Raw genomic sequence first — 17,100 nt, 5'->3', positions numbered from 1 at the left:
GCGCGCGGCGCGCGCGCAGGCGAGGGCGGTGCGGAGCAAAGAGGGGGGGCACCGCGCGCCGTAGGTAGGGGGCAGGGGCGCAGGCCCGCCCCTTCCCCGCCGCAGTGAGTAGTGAGCGGGCGGCCATGTTGTGCGGGGGGGAGGGGAGGAAGGAGTTGAGAGGAGACGGGAGAGACTCTCTCACACACACGGCACAAGATGGCCGGGGAAGCAGCCGCAGCTGCAGTCGGGCTCCCGGGCGCTTTCCCCGCCGCTCGGAGCGGGGAGGTCCGGCGAGAGCCCCGGGTGCCGGTCTCGGTGGCTAAGTCGGGCCCGGCACTCTGGGGGCTCCGGGGCGATGGAAAGCGGCAAGTCAGGCTGCCGAGCGGGTCTGCCGACGGGCGGAGAGTAATGGCGCCGGGCTCCGGAGCTCTGCCCGCGCCTCTCCCTCGCCGTGCGGGCGCAGGGCTGTCCTTCGCCTCCCACCGGGCGGAAAGGGGTGCAGCGCCCCATTCTTTGGGCCCCTGTTGCCTGCCAGCGGGCTGGTCTTCATCGGGTAAGTGTCTGAGTCTCCTCGTTTCTCATTGTCCTTTGTCCTTGGGAGGAAAAACAAAATGTCCTTGGAGCTGGGAGGGGGAGGGGGCGCCTGCCTCTCCCTGCCCCCCCTCGCCTTTCCCTGACGGGAGCCTTGGGGACCCCTGTTCGTCTCCGTAACCCCTTTTGGGTGAGTGGGGAGCCGCGCAGTTTGGGGAGGGAGCGGTGGGAGATGGGGTGCTGCAGAGGGAGCCCAGTTCGTCGACCACCCCAGTGACACTCGACGGCTCCCGGGCTGCAGAGCGCTCCCCCTCCCCCCTGCTCATGCAGCACCGAGGGAGCTCCGCATACCCCGTCCCCTAATGCAACACGGAGGATGGGGACAGCTACAGACGGGTTCCCCAATGCAGCAGTAAGGAGAGGGGGGACTGCAGACCTGTTCCTCTCCAGTGCAGCATGGAAGGGGGGCATCTGCAAACCCGCTTCTAACTCCAATGCAGCAGTAAAGGGAGGGAGGGGGAGAGAGGTGAAGACTGTTGTACATCATCAGGTAAATGTTTAGTCCCAAACCCGTCTCTGTTTAAAGGGCATTTGTTGCCCATTGCTGCTCGGCTGGGAAGATGTTTTCATAGTTTGTAAGAACAAAGACGCCATGTCCTTTTCTCTTAAAAATAAAACTTGGTGTGTTTTTTTTTTTGTGGGGTGTTGGCTTTTAACTCTTTCTAAACCAGTAAGGAAAAAACAGGCTGCGGATAAGACAGCTTAATACTTTAGTGAAACAATAGATAAAAATGCTCTTCACTTGAAAAACGGTAGTTCAGGTGCAGAACTTTAAAGAAAACTCTGAGGAATTAGGTGCAATATGATTTTTGCAATTAAAACGGCGAAACGAGAACTTAAAAGCTTAAAAAGGCGAAGGTTGTTCATGCCAAGTCTACAGTTTGAAGTTGGCAAAATACTTACAGTTGTGATTTAGACGACGCTACAAGAAGAAAAGGTAGTTATTTAAATATGAATTACATGATAAGGAAGCGAATGGGTTTGTGTATGACGTGAAGAGCGTTTGAAAAGCGTTTATTTGGTGTCGGTTTGGGGTTTAATATTTAGTTTCTGCATTTTTCGGCAAGCTCGCAGGTATTTTCTGTTTACGTAGCATTTTAATCGTTGTTTCTATGGTTAATAATTTAAAAGTTGTACAACAGCTAGCGCACGACTTTCCGAAAATGAAGGCTTAAATGGAATGCCTGCTATTTGTTTGCCGTTGGCTCACGTTCAGAAATTAGCGATTTAAGGGTAAAAATTGTCCTTCCAAACGTATGGAAAGTCGCTGGTAGTAGAGCAAGAGGTAAACGATAAGAACTTAAGTTTTAATTGGAGATCGTCTATCGTCATATTTGTTGGATTTATCTGCTGTGCACTTGCACAGGATTACAAAACTCTGTACAGGCTTTAAATATTGCAGTTGGAGGCAAATGTACATTTTTTCGGTACTTCCTCCGCAAATATGACTCTGTCATTACAGCAATGAAAGTTGGCTCTTTTTTTGGTTTGTTTCTGGAAATCTCAATGCAAGTTACTGCAACCGTTGGACTTCTCTCACCTTCATGCCAAGTGTTCGGTACCTTTATTTTACGTTTGGATTAGGGTGGTTTTATAACCCCAGCAACAGTTCTGCAGTGTAGAACAGGTTGTGACAAACACACTTTGCTGAAAAGAAAGTTCTAGCTTTAGGTGGGTGTCTGCTGTGTTGGTTTTTTTTTGTTTGTTGTTGTTCGGGGGTTTTTAATTAATATATTGAGGGATAATTTTTAAAATAGCTTTGCCTTGTTTCCTTCAGCTACCAAAAATAAAGTAGCAGCTGTCTCTGAAAACAAATTGCTTTGAATTCTTAACGTTTTTATTTAATTAGTCTACATTTTTGTACGCCTAAGATGCAGTAATCTTGGCACTTTAGAAATATTTTACTGCAGCATTAAAATGTTTATTTTTGTAATTGCTCACGTATTTACAGAGTCATTCCAGACTTCTCTTAAGAGGAGTCTGAAATAGTGGTGATAAATACCACTGTTGCAAAAGTGTTAAAGCTTTTCACAAAAGGTGAGAGAAGTTGGGCTAGAGGTAGTGCAAATGTGGTGTTCCTTGCGTCAAGGAGCATAGTTTGGGGTCTGATTAAAGGTTAGAGAAGCTGAAGGCTTTAAAACTGTGTTCTGAAAGGGAAAAAAGATAGCTCTTTGGAGGAGGTGAAGTAACTTACGACTTGAGATTCAGAGAAGCTGATGACAGAAGCCATTTTAAAATGGCTTTGCTAGCACTGCAGTTTGATTTAATTTTGCGAACCCTACTTTTAAAGACTTTAACGTGAAGAAAGTACTAGGAGTAAGGGGTGTTGTATGATCAGTTCTCTTAAAAAAATGGTAAATGGGCTATGCATTTCATGTTTAAGTCATTCAGAATCAAAGCAATGGGAGACTGAAGAGCAGGTTGCAGTTATTCCTGCAAAAATACAGCTCATGCATGTTGTGTCAGTCACTCTTGATGTTTTTCTTCAGCCAACTATGTACAGCCACACGGACTCTTATTTTTAGAGTTGAGTTGTACAGATACAGTTACTGCTATTACAAGTTTTTCTGAACTTAAGTAACTAAAGATGAGTAAATTTCAAGCATCTGATTTATTTTGGTTTTGTAAAACAAATTGCTGAAACTTTCCATGCTTCTTCTATTTTTTAGGTAGGATTCCATGAACAATACCTTGTTTCCTGCCTGGCTTCCAGAAGAATCGTTCGTACCTCATTTTCCTAGGTAAGAGTGGTTTTAACTTGTGGCAGTATGCTCATTTCCTTGTTATTTTTTTGATCTTAGTGTTTGCCTTTTTTTGCTGCTATGCAGATGGGAAGTAAAAAAAAAAAAAAAAATCTCATTTTTAAATTGGAGAGGACACACTTGATAAATGTGCTGGACTTTTGGAAAGACCTTGCTTTGCAGACAGGGTAGACTGTCCAGATGTTTCTGGTGATGGTAGACTGTCCTGATGTTTCTGCTGCTACTTCTGTACAAATGTTAATTAATTTCAGCCTGTTTAGTGAATAGGTTATTTTTTAATGTGTACACACAAACAAACCCAGGAGTTCAGTATGTCCCATTTCAGCAGTGAATGCGTGCATTGGACTATCCAAATTGTTTTGCACTCAGTGAGTCTGCAGCATTAATGCTTGGGGATATTGTAAGATTTGTATATGGTTCTAACGACCCCAAACCTCAGGTATTGGCTCAGGAGATTTTTGGGGGCCTGTTTGTAATTTTTGGAGGTCTGAATGCTAATGCTTGGCAAGGATAGAGCGTTACTGTATTTTCTATTGTACGTTAAATGTTTACAAATCATAGGACACTTTCTGTGTTTTGAAAAAGTTGGTAGCAGCTGGAACTGTGGGTAAAATCTGCCTGTACCTTTGTTGCCAGACAAACCTGGTTTGGTTTTGTTTTTTTCTCTAAAGGCTCTCATTGGGTATCCAAAGATGCAGATGGCTGGTTGAGCGAAAGACCTTGAAGAAAATTCTGTGCTGTGCATACCAGGTACGTTGCAGTGTGTGGTGGGGTTGGTTGGTTTTTAATTGTTCTGGAAGTAATTTTCTTTCTCTGCAAAATAAACATGGAACGTTTCAGCTACGGTCTTTCACCTTGTTGAATTTTCTTTGAGTTTGAGTGCATTTCAAACTGTTAATATGTACTAAATGCAGTGATATTGAGGTCTCCTTACACACTTCTCTAAGGTTTTCATGGTCACTCTTAAACAAGACTTCCCTTAAGAATGTGAAATGACCATGTCACCAACACTGTAAAATAAAGCTGCTGCTGAGGATCACCGTCTACCAAGGACATTCAGTCTAAGCAAGCTTCAGAAATACTTTTCCTTCGGATCAGAGCATTGGTTCGTTAGCAAGTGACACTCATAAGCTATCCTTTGCAATAAATTGATTTTATACAATAGACAGAAATTGTCTTTCAGTGCAAATTTTACTCTAAGAGCCTAAATGTGTATCCAGTCTTAATGAAATCTTGCTGTCCTTCGTGCAGTATAAACAAATCAGACTTCTAATGTCTCATTATTTTAGTTTTGCATTTAGAGACAGGGTAAATGTTACATTTGAGTCAAGCTTTCACCACTATGTAATGAAAAGTTGGGGATCTTATCTTTGCCTATTTTTACTGGTGCCTTTTGCAGCTTACCATGCTAATGCACTTCAGTTCATACTCAGGACCTCGAAGCGTAAAGGTGTCTTCGTGAAGACGTGTATCAGGGTTCTCAAAAGTCCTCTTGATAACCTCACTCTTAAGTTATTGTGCTAAATGATACAGTTTTAAAGAGTACAGATCTTGTGAAGCCCCTGTCTGAATGCAGCTCTTTTTGGCTTGGAGGAAGGCTTCAGCCTGTTGATAAGAGAGAAGTCATGGACCCATTTTGCATAAGCTTTTCAAGAATGTCTCTTTAGATGGTAATAAAACCTTCATCTGCAGTGAGTCACTGCTGCTGTGCCAGGCAGGGCTCAAAACCTGAGAGACAATAGACATGTGCCACACTGTACAACAAAACAGCTAACAAACGAGGCTCTTAGGTATGTTCTAGAACTTCATTGTGTAACAGTTGTGAGGTTTGAGGATTAGATGTTTGTGTTAGAAATGATCTGGTAACTTGAGAAGAACAGCAGAACATATTTGAAGTCCTGTGTGAATTTTCAATTTAGAGGGTCAAAATCAGTTACTAGACAGCCTATTACGATAAAGGCAAGACTAGGCTTATTCACACAGGTCTGATGGTGATGACAGCACTGAACTTGTCAAACTCGGGATGTATTCCTAATGTTAAATCCTTAAATGTCTAAAGCTGCAACTTCTAATTCACCTGCTCTTACAAGAAAAATAAGAAACCTGAAACTACAGTGCTCAAGAGCAGAGTCTTCTTGACCGACCTGAGCGTTTTATGATGAATACCGAGCTGACCACTTTGATCTAAATGGACTTACATGTTTCCTATACTGTGGTCTTACATATTTCCTATATTGTCATGATGCTCTTTGTGCTGACTAGATACAAACACCAATTTTAAATGTCCCATATTATTTTTGTGAGTTCTTTGCAGCTGCCTTTTCTTGTAGGAACAAGATGCTTTCATCTCATAAATGGCAGCTTGGTATTTAGGTTAGGTACATCTCAGTAGGCTAGATGCACACTACTGGGAACTTGAGGGAAGTTCTGAGTTTGTGCCCACCCTCCAGCCTACTAATGAGAATTAACAAGGTCAGAAGAATGCTCCCTGGTTGCGTCTCTTTCAGTAGAGGAAGCTGTTCCTCTCTCTTGATAAAAAGCCGTATTAAGTATTTGCTTGGAATTAATCTGTAGTGTTGATGGCTTGTATGGAAAACCATTGGTGTGGTGATGCATCATCTTTGCCAAGATTCCTGATTTATCCCAAGAAAGGGTGTGATGTCAGGTAAATAGCCTTGGAGCATCTGACTTCACCTCATGCTGTGGAAGGAGATAGGCTTTTGTGATTCTGAAAATGTAGCATTGCCAGCCCTTGGGTGAAGGAGTCACGGACGTGTGGTGCAAGGCATGGTTTGCGTGTCGTAGGCTTAGATTTCATGCTGGAATTGAAAATTAAACATGAGACTGCCTAAAAAGAGGTAAATTCATGCTTGTTTTTAAATGGAGAAGGAAATTTTAATCACATGGGGACTACAGCAATTACTGTAGTCTGATTAAAAGATTTTTAGATTGACATTCAATTGAATGTTAAGCAGGGAATACAGGTGTTGATCTGAAAGGCTAATTTCTTCAGCTGGAGGTTTTATTTACTAGCTGTACAGTTTGTGGCTCTTGCCATAAACCTTCATCTTGTTTTGATGCATTCCATAGCTCAGAAGCAAGTGTTTAAAATGCTAAAATTCAAAAGCTCAAAATAAAGCAATAAGTCTTCTACTGGTGGAGAAATGATCCCTCATGTGCTGTGAAAGAAACTGTATGTTATTAACATCATGGTGCTGGTTTGACAAAACTCAAGGTGAACAGATGAACCAAACAATGGAATAGAGAAATCTTTATTACTAAGTGATACCAGCCTGACAAAACTCCATTCCTTTTGCAAAGTTTTGCTCTGGGCAAGTCTTAGTAACTTTTTCAGTACAGGAGAAGCTGTTCCGCTGTGGTGAGACAGCCATATCACATATCCTCATGAAAAGTTCCTATGAAATTACCCTAACTGGATGTTAACTCTAAAATTAATGCAGGAATGAACTTGGATGCTGCTGATATATGTTTAGCTGTCCTGTAAATGATGAAAAATGGCTGACAGCTGCTAAAAATCTTTCAATCAATAACTTTTCCTAGTCTTCAGGTGTTAAATTGTAGTTTCCAAGTGGCTTTTTGTCTGAGTGAAATGATACAGGATGGAAAGAGATTTGAAGGGCAGAAGTAAACCTCTCTCCGTGGTTCATTTCTTATGCTTTGCATGACTGATAGATGCCTCTTGGCTGATCAAATTCCAGCAGCCATGTTGTGTCTCTTCTACAACATGCCCAGCCACCATTTTAGAAGCACTTCAGCTTTGTGCTTCCATTTCACAGCAGCTGTTGGTTCACATTTTGGTGGATATTTTAAACCTCTCCATTTCACATTCCTTTGGCCACTCCACATTTATGCCAGTTTGCTACTAAGTTTTTTACCATTTACCTTTTCTGAAGAGTGTTTCTCCGTATTTATAATGCCATCTAAATTGACATCAACAAAGAAACTGCAATTCTGTTCATCACAACTTCCTTGCTACACACAGGAGTAGCTATCAGTTTGAAGAGGAGAATTTAGAAGACAATAGAAAATCATGCCCAGTGTGTTTTCACTGAACAGATTCATTAATTTTTATGTATTTGAGGCTATATTCCAATACAAGTAGATTCTGAGAGCTCATGGTGTGCATGTTAGGTGGAGAACTTGCATGCCTCTTGGTGGTCAATGACTCCAGTTGAAATTCACAGGATAAAAAGGGAGTTTCATTGTTTTAATGTTTTAGGGGTTGCTTGGATCTTACTGTCTTTGTTTAAGATTATTTTGATGGGGTGTTTATTGATGTGGATTGCAAATAAGTATTTTCAAAGTAGAGTTTCCAGATTTGGGCTTTGCCAGTATGCAGGTAACGGAGATACAAAATAGGTAACTTGTTTTTCAATGGTGTGTTAAATAACTCTGCTGCATCTAGCTGGTAGCACCTCTCAGTAAAAACAAGTATTTTAATGATGTGAAGGTCATAGCAGTTACTTTAAGCATGCTTTCACCTGATGCCCTGTTACCTTTTTTTCAGCACATACTTTTGTTGTTGTTGTAGCTGCCTTGTTTCTCAAGGGATTTGTGTACAAGGCTGGATTTCTTGGGTGGGTTGCACAGGTTCTTTGATTTGGGTTGCCTAGTGATACTTGATTATTTTTTTTTAATGTCTTTTGTACTGCATGCTGTGATTTGGGAATGGTTGGGGTTTTTTTGTTGTTGTGTGTTTGAGGATTGGGCTTTTGTAATTCTTTTAGGCTAGTATTTTGGTCTTGTAGACCCTTAAAGGTTTATTATTACATTTTTTAAACTGCCTTTAATTCAAGTGTTTAATATATCATTTTCCCTACAGATATGTTGAGGAATTGGTATGCTCACTGTAAGCAAAATAACTGCTCTTGGTTGAAGCACTGGTAAGTTTTTATTCCTAATAACATTTACTTTTTAGCTTTAAAAAAAGAAAACCCACAACAACCACACATGACTGTGTTTTACTTGCTAAAGTTTTTTGTCAAATACATCCTGAAGTTCTTGAAATTGTGTCTGTACTTGGTGTCTCTAGCAAGAACCATCTTTCTAACTGAGCTTGCTGGGCTCTAAAGAAATGAAGCTGTGCTTGGGTAGTGCTCTCAACCTGTCTTGCTAGAGAACATCTGTAATATCTAGTTCTTTGGTCTTCTGTGATTTGACTCCATATGTCACAGAACTATTAAATCATAGATTAGCTTGTTCAGAAGGGTTTGGTACACAAATTTATGTCCCTACAAAGAACTGCTACACAGCATTTGGATTACAAATGGTGTGGAAAGCATCATAGCAGGAAGAACTTGTCTTACAAGCATCCTGTGTTGTCTCTTTATGCTTCTGTCACTACCAGTGAGTCTTTTGTTCTGTGATTGTTCTGTTGCTGTTCTTCATTCCCAAAACTTCAGCTTTGCAGGAAATGGGGTGTAATGCTGATACCATTTCCCGTATGAAACTCCTAGCTGATAGACTTCATTTAGGAATCATTCCTCACACAGTTACAATGCAAAACTGGAAGGCTTAAGTAGAAAAATGCATTCAGTTCTCTACTGGATGAACACTGGGGTAGGGTTTTCCCCAGTTTGCTCAGATAAAAGGAATTTGGCCTTGATGACCTGGCACATTCTGTGACACTAGTAAGTTGTCTCTGGAAAGACCCAAGTCCTTTTGTCATCTTGTCTGCTTAAAATTCAGACTCCTTGATGCTACATTCTTAATTACAGCATCTATTGCATTCTGTGTGCATGAATTAACTTTTGTAGTGGAAGCTATATTCCTGTTGAGCCATGCTTTGGAATACCTGATCTTCTGTAGAAGAGACAGTTTCTTGGAGCCCGTTCTTTCAGTGTGACTTGCTACCTCCTTGAGTCACGCCTGCCTTAGACTGCAGACAGCTTGAGAAAATGTTGTTCCAAGATGCAAATATTCATAGAACTATAGAATACCAGGATGGAAGGGGCCTTGATCATCTGGTCCAACCTTTCTTGGGAAAAGCTTGGCCCTGTTGTTTCAGCGATAATAGTGATTTTTTCTTTTTACTGTCCCATGGCTGTGAAGGTTAGAGACCTGCAAAGCCATACTTCCTTTGTACAAACTGCCATCTGTGCTACCTCAGGTGCTAGAAAAACAGCTACTCCCTGTTTGTACTCCAGAGCTTGACTCCATGTGATGTGGAGACTAATGTAGAGCTCTTGTGGAAAGGAAGAAGGGAGCATGTGGGGGTAAGATGCAAACCTCAATAAACCATGTTGGTATGGCCTCGTGCTGCTTTCATTTTGAACTAATTTAACCTGAGTTAAATTACTGAGTTAAACTCAGGACTAAGTTTTCAGTCCTGAAGCAAAACAGAGGTGGTGAACTTTGAGGAATTCTCCTCTCTTTGAGGAGTTCTTACTGTGTGTATGTGTGCTCAGTTTTAATGATCCTCAATTAGTGTTTCACCTGTCTTCTGATTTTTTTACTTGATCCTTTGAAAAGCCTTAAGCCATTTTTCACGTTGCAGGTGTATAGAGCAGCATGTTTCTTGGTGTGGTAGCAGTAAATGGTACTCCTTCCAACTATTCCTGAGAGCTCTTCCTGTGCTGTCCACTGTTGCCTTTTTCCCTCAGTCACCTGCTAGAACCTCTCAACATGTGACTTGTCCATTTTTGTTAATCTTTTTTCCTACATCTTTATGTGCATTTTTCCTGTTTTCTCTCACTGGATTGCAAAGTAGCTGTTGTCACATCTGGGTTCTTTATCAGAAATGTTACTTTTCAGTGGCACAGTGAACAATTCTTCTTTCTTGTTTTATAAACCTTTCCTAAAAAAAGGGTGAATGTGAAACTCTTAATTGCCTTAAACAGTTGTTTCCAGAAGAAGCTGCTTCAGAGTGTGTTTGTGAAAACATCCAAAGTGTGCATCTTGAAAGATGTGGTGTTATCTGCTCTGCTTAACACAGATAATTCTAGTTGAAGCCCTGATTTTGATTTTTGTAATAGAAGGGGGGGAGTGCTAGAAAACCCTAGGAGCTTGTTTGAAGTTGACATTCTTTGCTCAATGCAATGAAATCTGTTGTTTACAAAAATACCCACAGAAGAGTGCATCCTTGGAAAAAGTCAAATCTCACCTGAAATGCATCTCTAATTCTGAGGAACCTGGCAAACAGCCTTTCTTAACTAAAAAGTACCTGATTTCAACATGAGCTGTGCATTTACTGCTGTGCTTACTGAACATCCAGTTGTGCTAAAAAGAGAGAGGACTGTCCATGACTACTTAATTTTAAAGACTGGACAGAACATGATTGTGGATTTCAGGTGTCAATGAAGGGCATGTCGGCTTTTTCCTCTAGTGTGGAAGTTACCAGCAGCATGCCTTTGAGAATAAAACCCTACTTTAATTAACTTTGAAGTGCAGAACTTCGGGGTTGGTTTGCTCAAAACCTCATTCTGTCCATTCAGCTCCCTCTGTTGGAATGAATCCCCTGTACTAGCAGTATGTCACCCTGGCTTTTAGGTGTAAGCCTCAGAACACAAGAGATTTCATTGCAGAAAGCTTGGTAAATGCATTGATGTCTTCCCCACTTGGGCTGATGCGTGGCTGTTATACATGGTGTTACTGACCTTCAATCTCGCACTTCAGAAATGAAAAGCTTCAGTAGACATGAAATTGCTGACCCCATGTTTTTGGCCAAAAAAGATGTCGTCTTGCTGTGGTCTTGTAATAGAGCAACAAATTATTAACTGGAAAAAATAAGGAAAAAACTTTGTCAATTCAGATGTTTCAAACCCATTGCATTAAAGCTGTAGACATGGCCCTGAATGATTCCTGTCTCTTGACAGGGGGTGTTCAATATGTTACCAGAGAATGAAAGTATTAGAAGACTAACAAGACATCTTTATCACCACCAAAATACTGTGTTTGGAAACAAATAGGTTAAATAGTAGATAATGGAAGCTTCACAAAGGAGATGATGTCTAATTGATGTTACAGAAAGATTGGATTACTCATCTAACCAAAATATAGGCATCTTCTCTAGCTACCTTAAGTGTAGGGTCACTGCATGCGTCTCAGTTGAGGAGGAATATATTTTTGCAAGATTACTGAGACTTCTTAGTAACATTTGTTCTAATTCATAAATAAATGCTGTGAAATCTTTACAAGTAAACTTAGATTTCACATGAAAAATGCTAGAGATTATGATTTGGGTGTCCATTACTGTGGCATCTTTTTGATGTATGAATAACTTCTAGAACAAGGGCTGTTGTGGTCTGTTCTTAATTATAATATATCCTCAGTTCTGTTTGCTGCTAATTATTCTACAAGGTCAAGAGAAGAGTTTAACATTGATGTGGTGGTTACTTGCAAAGTTTTTGGAACAACCAAGCAGAGGTGAACCTAGCAGGGAAATTTACACGTAAATTGCTTTTGGCAGATGCCATTAGTGTCCAAGGCAGAAGGCAAACCCAACTGAAAAGGGCCTTTCAAGGTTGACTAATATGTAACTAAATTACATTTTTAATAGGTGGAGGAAGGTGATGCCAGTAATTAAATTCCCTTCTGTGAAGCTTCTTACAGTAACTGTAAAAAATACTTGAACTGCCTTATTTAAGGGGTTTCCACTGTGCTCATGTTAGTGCTTGTGAGTATTTGTGACAATGATGGACAGTTTTGTGGTGTTTCGGGTTGTTTTTTTTCATGCATTGGTATTTCAGTCAAGGCATTAGCATTAAAAATTATTCAGAGCTTTAATTTATTTTCAAATTATCTTTGAAATGAGGCTAGTTATACCAGTAAGAACTAAAAAAACCCCCAAATCTCCAAACCAACCCCAGAATCCTGATCATGCAGTTTAGTGTGGAGGAGAAAAAAAAAAAAGGAAGTATTAAAAAATGTTTAATTCCTGTCTTAACTGAGGGTGAGTTGAGTGCTTGAAACAAGCCATTTTTGCAGAGTGGAGTGTTCGATTTCTGGTACTGGAAGCTCCTGTGGTTGAATACTGTTACAACTGCACATGTTGCACAGTGCAAGGCAAAATGAAGTCCCAGACCCTGTGTTCTACTTTTCTATGTGCTGTACTTCTTTTCCATTGTATTTAGAGCAGGAAGTCTATAGAGGAATACAAAACAAGATACACAGGCAGTGGTGCAAGTCAGAGCGAGGCTTGTTGCACTGGTTCCATTGCTGTTTGCTGTAACTGGTGATTTTGAAAGGGGAGTGGGGAAACTGGAGTGGTGAGGCAGAGACCACTAGGTGGCTCCACTGGGTTTTGCTGTACTGTGGGTAACTTCTGCATACCTTGAGACAGTCTGCCCAGGGTTATCAGGGCAACATAGTGGTGGAGTTGGCCTTCAAACTGAAATGAGGTTGAAGCTATACACACTTGAAAGAAAAAAAATTTAGGTTGTGGTGGAGATACTCAAAATCATGAAGGCATTTTAAAACCTATTTTGTGTTTCTGTCTCTTCTACAGTTAGTGTTGGCTTGAAAATTATGATGTTAATGCTTAGTAATCTCCTTTACTTCATTTTTTGCACATAGGGAGGAGTAGTGTTTAAATACATGAGTTATTTTACTCTGAAGAAAATGTAAAGATGGGCACATTTGGGTTGTATTTCTTCATGTGGAAGTCATTTGATCAGTTTGGTTTGTCAGTCACCTGTGGGGCTCAGTTGCTGTTACATGAAGAGTGAAGTTGAAATAGGGATCAGGAGTAGTATGGTGGCCTTGCTAAAGGCAACTAGTGTAAGTTGTTACCATTTTCATTTGACTCTGTGTCCTTTCTCACCAGTAACTAAAGCAGTCATTCCATTGTGCGTTTGGTGTTGCATTGTATGTCTTTCATGAGCTGGAAAACTGGGTTAACATGGTGGAATATCTTGTCTCCAGCCACCATCTGTATTTGGAAACCCAGTTTTGATACTAGTTACATTGGTTGTGATGGACCTGTGTCCTTTCTTAAAGGAGCATGGGCTGCAGTTAAATCATTTGGCTTTATTGTAATAAACTTGGTTTTCAACTAGGTAGCATCAGTTGTAATAAATGGGTTGGGCCAAATCAAGATGGTTGCCAGAGCAAATATCTCAGCTTTCCCACTATTGATTTTTCTAGTCTTCTAACACTATGGAGAATTTTGAAGTGGAATTTATGGAGCCTGAAAGGTTTCTCGAACTTCTAATCATTCTTCATATAATTTTGGTTAAATTTTACATTTGTTGACTCTTGGACTGATGATTTGCCAATGTTTGTTCGTGATAAAAGTAGATATTCTGGAGTGTGTAATATGGAATGAAACATGGCATGTTTAAATTATCTTCAAGGTACAGTAGTTGAATGTCTTAGTTTGAAGATATGACCTGTATTCCAACAGCATTTTTCTTTTAATTTTCCATAAAGAATCCAATCACATGAAGAGTGTCAAAAGGAACCTACGAGTGAGACACCAAGATGGCAGTTCCACTGTTGATTGAGAGGTTGAGGAAATGGACTGATGCATGAGTGCTGTCATATGTCTGTCCAAGAAAAGGATGTTAAAACATGGACTCTCGTGTTGTTAAACCAGAGAAGATCTGGGTTGCGATCATCCTATCAAAATGGACTTTGCACTTGAATTAATCAGGGGACTGTATCGTGACTGTCCAATGAAGGATCTGTTTGAGGACTGGGTGGCAAAATTTGACTTTTGGGTTGTGTATGCATAAGAGGAGAATGCATTTGGTAAGAGATCTATTGCTGCCCCTTCGCAGAAAATGTAATGCTTGTTAATTGACTTAATAAAAGGTTTTGGTTTCTTTCACACTTTGCGTTTGTCCTTTCTGGCTGAGTATTTTATTCTGTTGATACTGAAGTGGGTTTACATTCTGGGGTGCTATTAAAGTGAGAAATACTTTAGCTGCTAAGCACTAAAAGCAAGGTAAAATTCTGTGCTATACTTGATTTAAGATGTGGTTTTCATTTGCAAATTATGTTCACTTTGCCATGACTTCCAATGAATTTTTATTTGCTCGTTTGTTCATTCAGGTGCTTAATGTTAGGGGGCTTGCAGTACTTGGTCTATTGTCAGGCTACTGCTGAACTTTCTACAGTTATTTTAAGGTGAAGTTGGTATCAAATGAAGGCTGGGCAGATGCCACAATAAAGGAGCACCTGAATGTTTTGTATGACTTTTTAAGGTCTGGTTCTTTGGCTGTATATTGCTACAGGAACTTCTCAACAAATTTCCTGGATGACATACTTCATACAGTCTTGAAATTGTTCTCTGAGTGTCCAATCTGCTTCACTGCTGTTCAATGTAGACTTAGCTGTGTGGTACTGGGCCATGTATTTGAGGAAGAAAAGTTGTTTTTTGCTATTGCTATGGATGACATGTTAACCTTTACAAATGAATTTTAAAATGGTGCTGATGTTCAAAACCTATTTCTGTTCAAGACAATTTTGGATCAAATAGTTAAACTGTAGCCACCTTCCTTTGCATGTTTCACCTCAGTTTCATAGTTGTCTTTGTTTTTATGCTGGAGGGCCAAGATGACAAACCTGGTGTTGAGATAACCTAGGTGTTCTCTTCTAAAACCAAGCAAAACACAAACTGAAACAAACAAAACCTCCATTGTGTGTGTTTAACCATTTGGTTTGCCCAGCTGTCTTTGTTGATACCAGTTTTTCCCATGAGGAACTGTTCATACCTGTTTGATCCTGCCATGTTGGTGATATGTGCTTGGTCAAGCTTGGTTTTGCCATGTGTTGCATGGTGGAGTTGGATACTGGGACCAGCCTAAAGGGATCCCCATTCAGTTGAGTGGATTTCCTTGGCGTGAGCCAAAATTGTTTGGAATGGTTTGTTGTTGAGGTGTAAGGGGCCTTCTGTGAATAACCATAGGGTGAAATTGTTTGGAATGGACTATGGCAGTGGAGTGTGCCTACTCTAACCCTGCGATGGGAAAAGGCGATAGGCTGTTGGAGCATGCGAATGGCAAGCATGTGCAGGAATTGATGAGAACTGTCTTGGTTCCACTGGTAGAAGCCAGTGTTTTCAGGCTGTTGGGATGCTGTGCCATGGATGTCCTCATACAAGCCCAAATAGTCCAATACCTCCTTCCCCCCAACAGTCCCCCAGCTTTTTATTTGACTGTTTTGTTGTGATGTTTGACAATATGCAAGATGTCCTTGTGCTTTAAAGAGTCTGTTGCTTGTGGGAAGACAACTGTTAGTCAGAACAGAGGTGGCTAGGGGATGCCTTGGGTCTCCTCCAGTTCGTCTGTGGTACATCCTTCTGATTTTAGGATGTTGTGTTGGAGATGTTGCTTGATTTCCAGTTACACAGCTTGGCTGTCACATGGCTTTAGATTAATTTGTTGTGTTATAATCTGTTGATGACCATCAATGGGTTAAAGTGGATCACCTTTTGGTGGTGTTGAGCTGATGTCCCAGTGGTGCCTTCGCATAATTGATGAAAACTGTGTAGCTGTTGGACTGTTGTTGTTGGGGAAGACCACTAGGGAGGCGCTGTCGAGCTGGAGGGGGAGACCAGCAGCATGGGGCTTTCCTAGGACTGCCTGGAGCTCTCATCCCACACTTTGAGTGCAAGTGCTGGGTGACAAATGGTGGAGCTGTTGTCTGGGGATACTGCCCCTGAGTTGAAAAAAAGCTACCCCTTGGGTGGGGTGAACCCCAAGGTGGGTTGTTGCTGGCTGCATGGCTGTCAGCTCCACTGCCATGCTTTCAAAATGGCTTGTAGCAGCACCACTTCCTGTCCAGGGAGGAAGTAATTTTAGCCCAGGCACTGAAATATTTAGCAATCTTTAAAACAAAAGGCACAAATTCCATTTCTTTCTGGTTTCAAAAGGGTGCCTGAGCCACATGGGGTTAAGGTGCCCCTTCAGCTGGGGTAGTTGGAGGGAGCCAGGGCTGTGGGGGTAGCAGGCACCCTTTAGGTGGAGGCTATCTCTTTTTTTGGTAGAAATGAAGGGGTGGGTCTATGGTACATCACCTGAGTTGTGGGGTAAATGTAGAGAGTGTCAATCAAAGGCAGAGCTCAGAGCTGGGAAGGAGCTCTAGATGGCGGCTGTGCCTTAGAGCGCGCTCAGCTCCGTGCCTTCCCCAACACTTTACGCAACTTTCCCTAACTTTCGGGCAGCCTCAGGGGGCCCCCACAGCCCCTTGCCTCTCCTAGGCACTAACCGGGGGCCGAGCGGACCTTTTTCGGGCAGAAAAGCAGCTTTTGAGGGCTCCCTTTTCGTGCCTTGCTGGAAAGAAGAAGCCGTGGAGAGAGCCCAGGTCGTTGTTTTTCCAGCTTAGAAGCCATGGCGTACCTCCATTTTTGTGCGCTCTCCTAATGAGCTTTTTCCCCCGGACGTTTTTGTACTAATTATCGCTTCTTTCGCTTCATCGGCAGCATATTTTTGGGGATTCGAATATATATTTTTTCCCCCATTCTCTGAAATTTGTATTTTATCGTCATAACTCTAAAATATTTTGGATCTAATGTTTTTCCACTCCCCGAAACTAATATCGACTTGGTCCTGGCGGCGGTGCACGGATCAGGTAGGTGAGCAATTAATAATGATGATTTTTAGATTTCTGCCCTTTTGACTACTTTGATTTTCGACCGATTTGAGCTGTATTGAGATGACGCAATAAGATACAGAGATTATTTGCATCCAGCCTTACTTTGGGAAAGTTTGCAGGATGCTCCTCTGCTGTGCTTATTCTGGGATTTTTGCTCTAAAAACGCTTATTTGTTTTAATTGCCCTTTTTGCCGTGTTGCTGGGGGGT

The 17,100-nt window shown here is 41.4% G+C and overlaps 1 protein-coding gene and 1 long non-coding RNA gene across 4 annotated transcripts in view; both read left to right on the top strand.

Annotated features, from left to right (window-relative positions):
* The first annotated feature begins 621 nt into the window (after nucleotides 1–621).
* Nucleotides 622–14,402, top strand: LOC128898010 (uncharacterized). 3 transcript variants are annotated; one of them, XR_008462659.1, is made up of 5 exons: nucleotides 622–703; nucleotides 3,243–3,314; nucleotides 4,007–4,085; nucleotides 8,179–8,239; nucleotides 13,725–14,402. It is a non-coding gene; the product is annotated as an uncharacterized LOC128898010 (long non-coding RNA). The 3 variants fall into 3 exon arrangements; XR_008462657.1 differs by lacking the exon at nucleotides 622–703 and adding an exon at nucleotides 779–1,063; XR_008462658.1 differs by lacking the exon at nucleotides 622–703 and adding an exon at nucleotides 2,157–2,244.
* A 21-nt stretch (nucleotides 14,403–14,423) lies between these two features.
* CHD2 (chromodomain helicase DNA binding protein 2) overlaps nucleotides 14,424–17,100 on the top strand; it is a 57,939-nt gene continuing 55,262 nt past the window's right edge. Inside the window, exon 1 of the mRNA XM_009899023.2 lies at nucleotides 14,424–16,868. The gene's annotated coding sequence lies outside the window, so the exon portion shown is untranslated. The remainder of the gene's footprint in view (nucleotides 16,869–17,100) is intronic.

Source organism: Dryobates pubescens, chromosome 17, assembly GCF_014839835.1.
Source record: "Dryobates pubescens isolate bDryPub1 chromosome 17, bDryPub1.pri, whole genome shotgun sequence".
NCBI lineage: Eukaryota > Metazoa > Chordata > Aves > Piciformes > Picidae > Dryobates > Dryobates pubescens.
The sequence above is the reverse complement of the archived record's forward strand: the minus strand, read 5'-3'. Positions and strand labels throughout refer to the sequence as shown.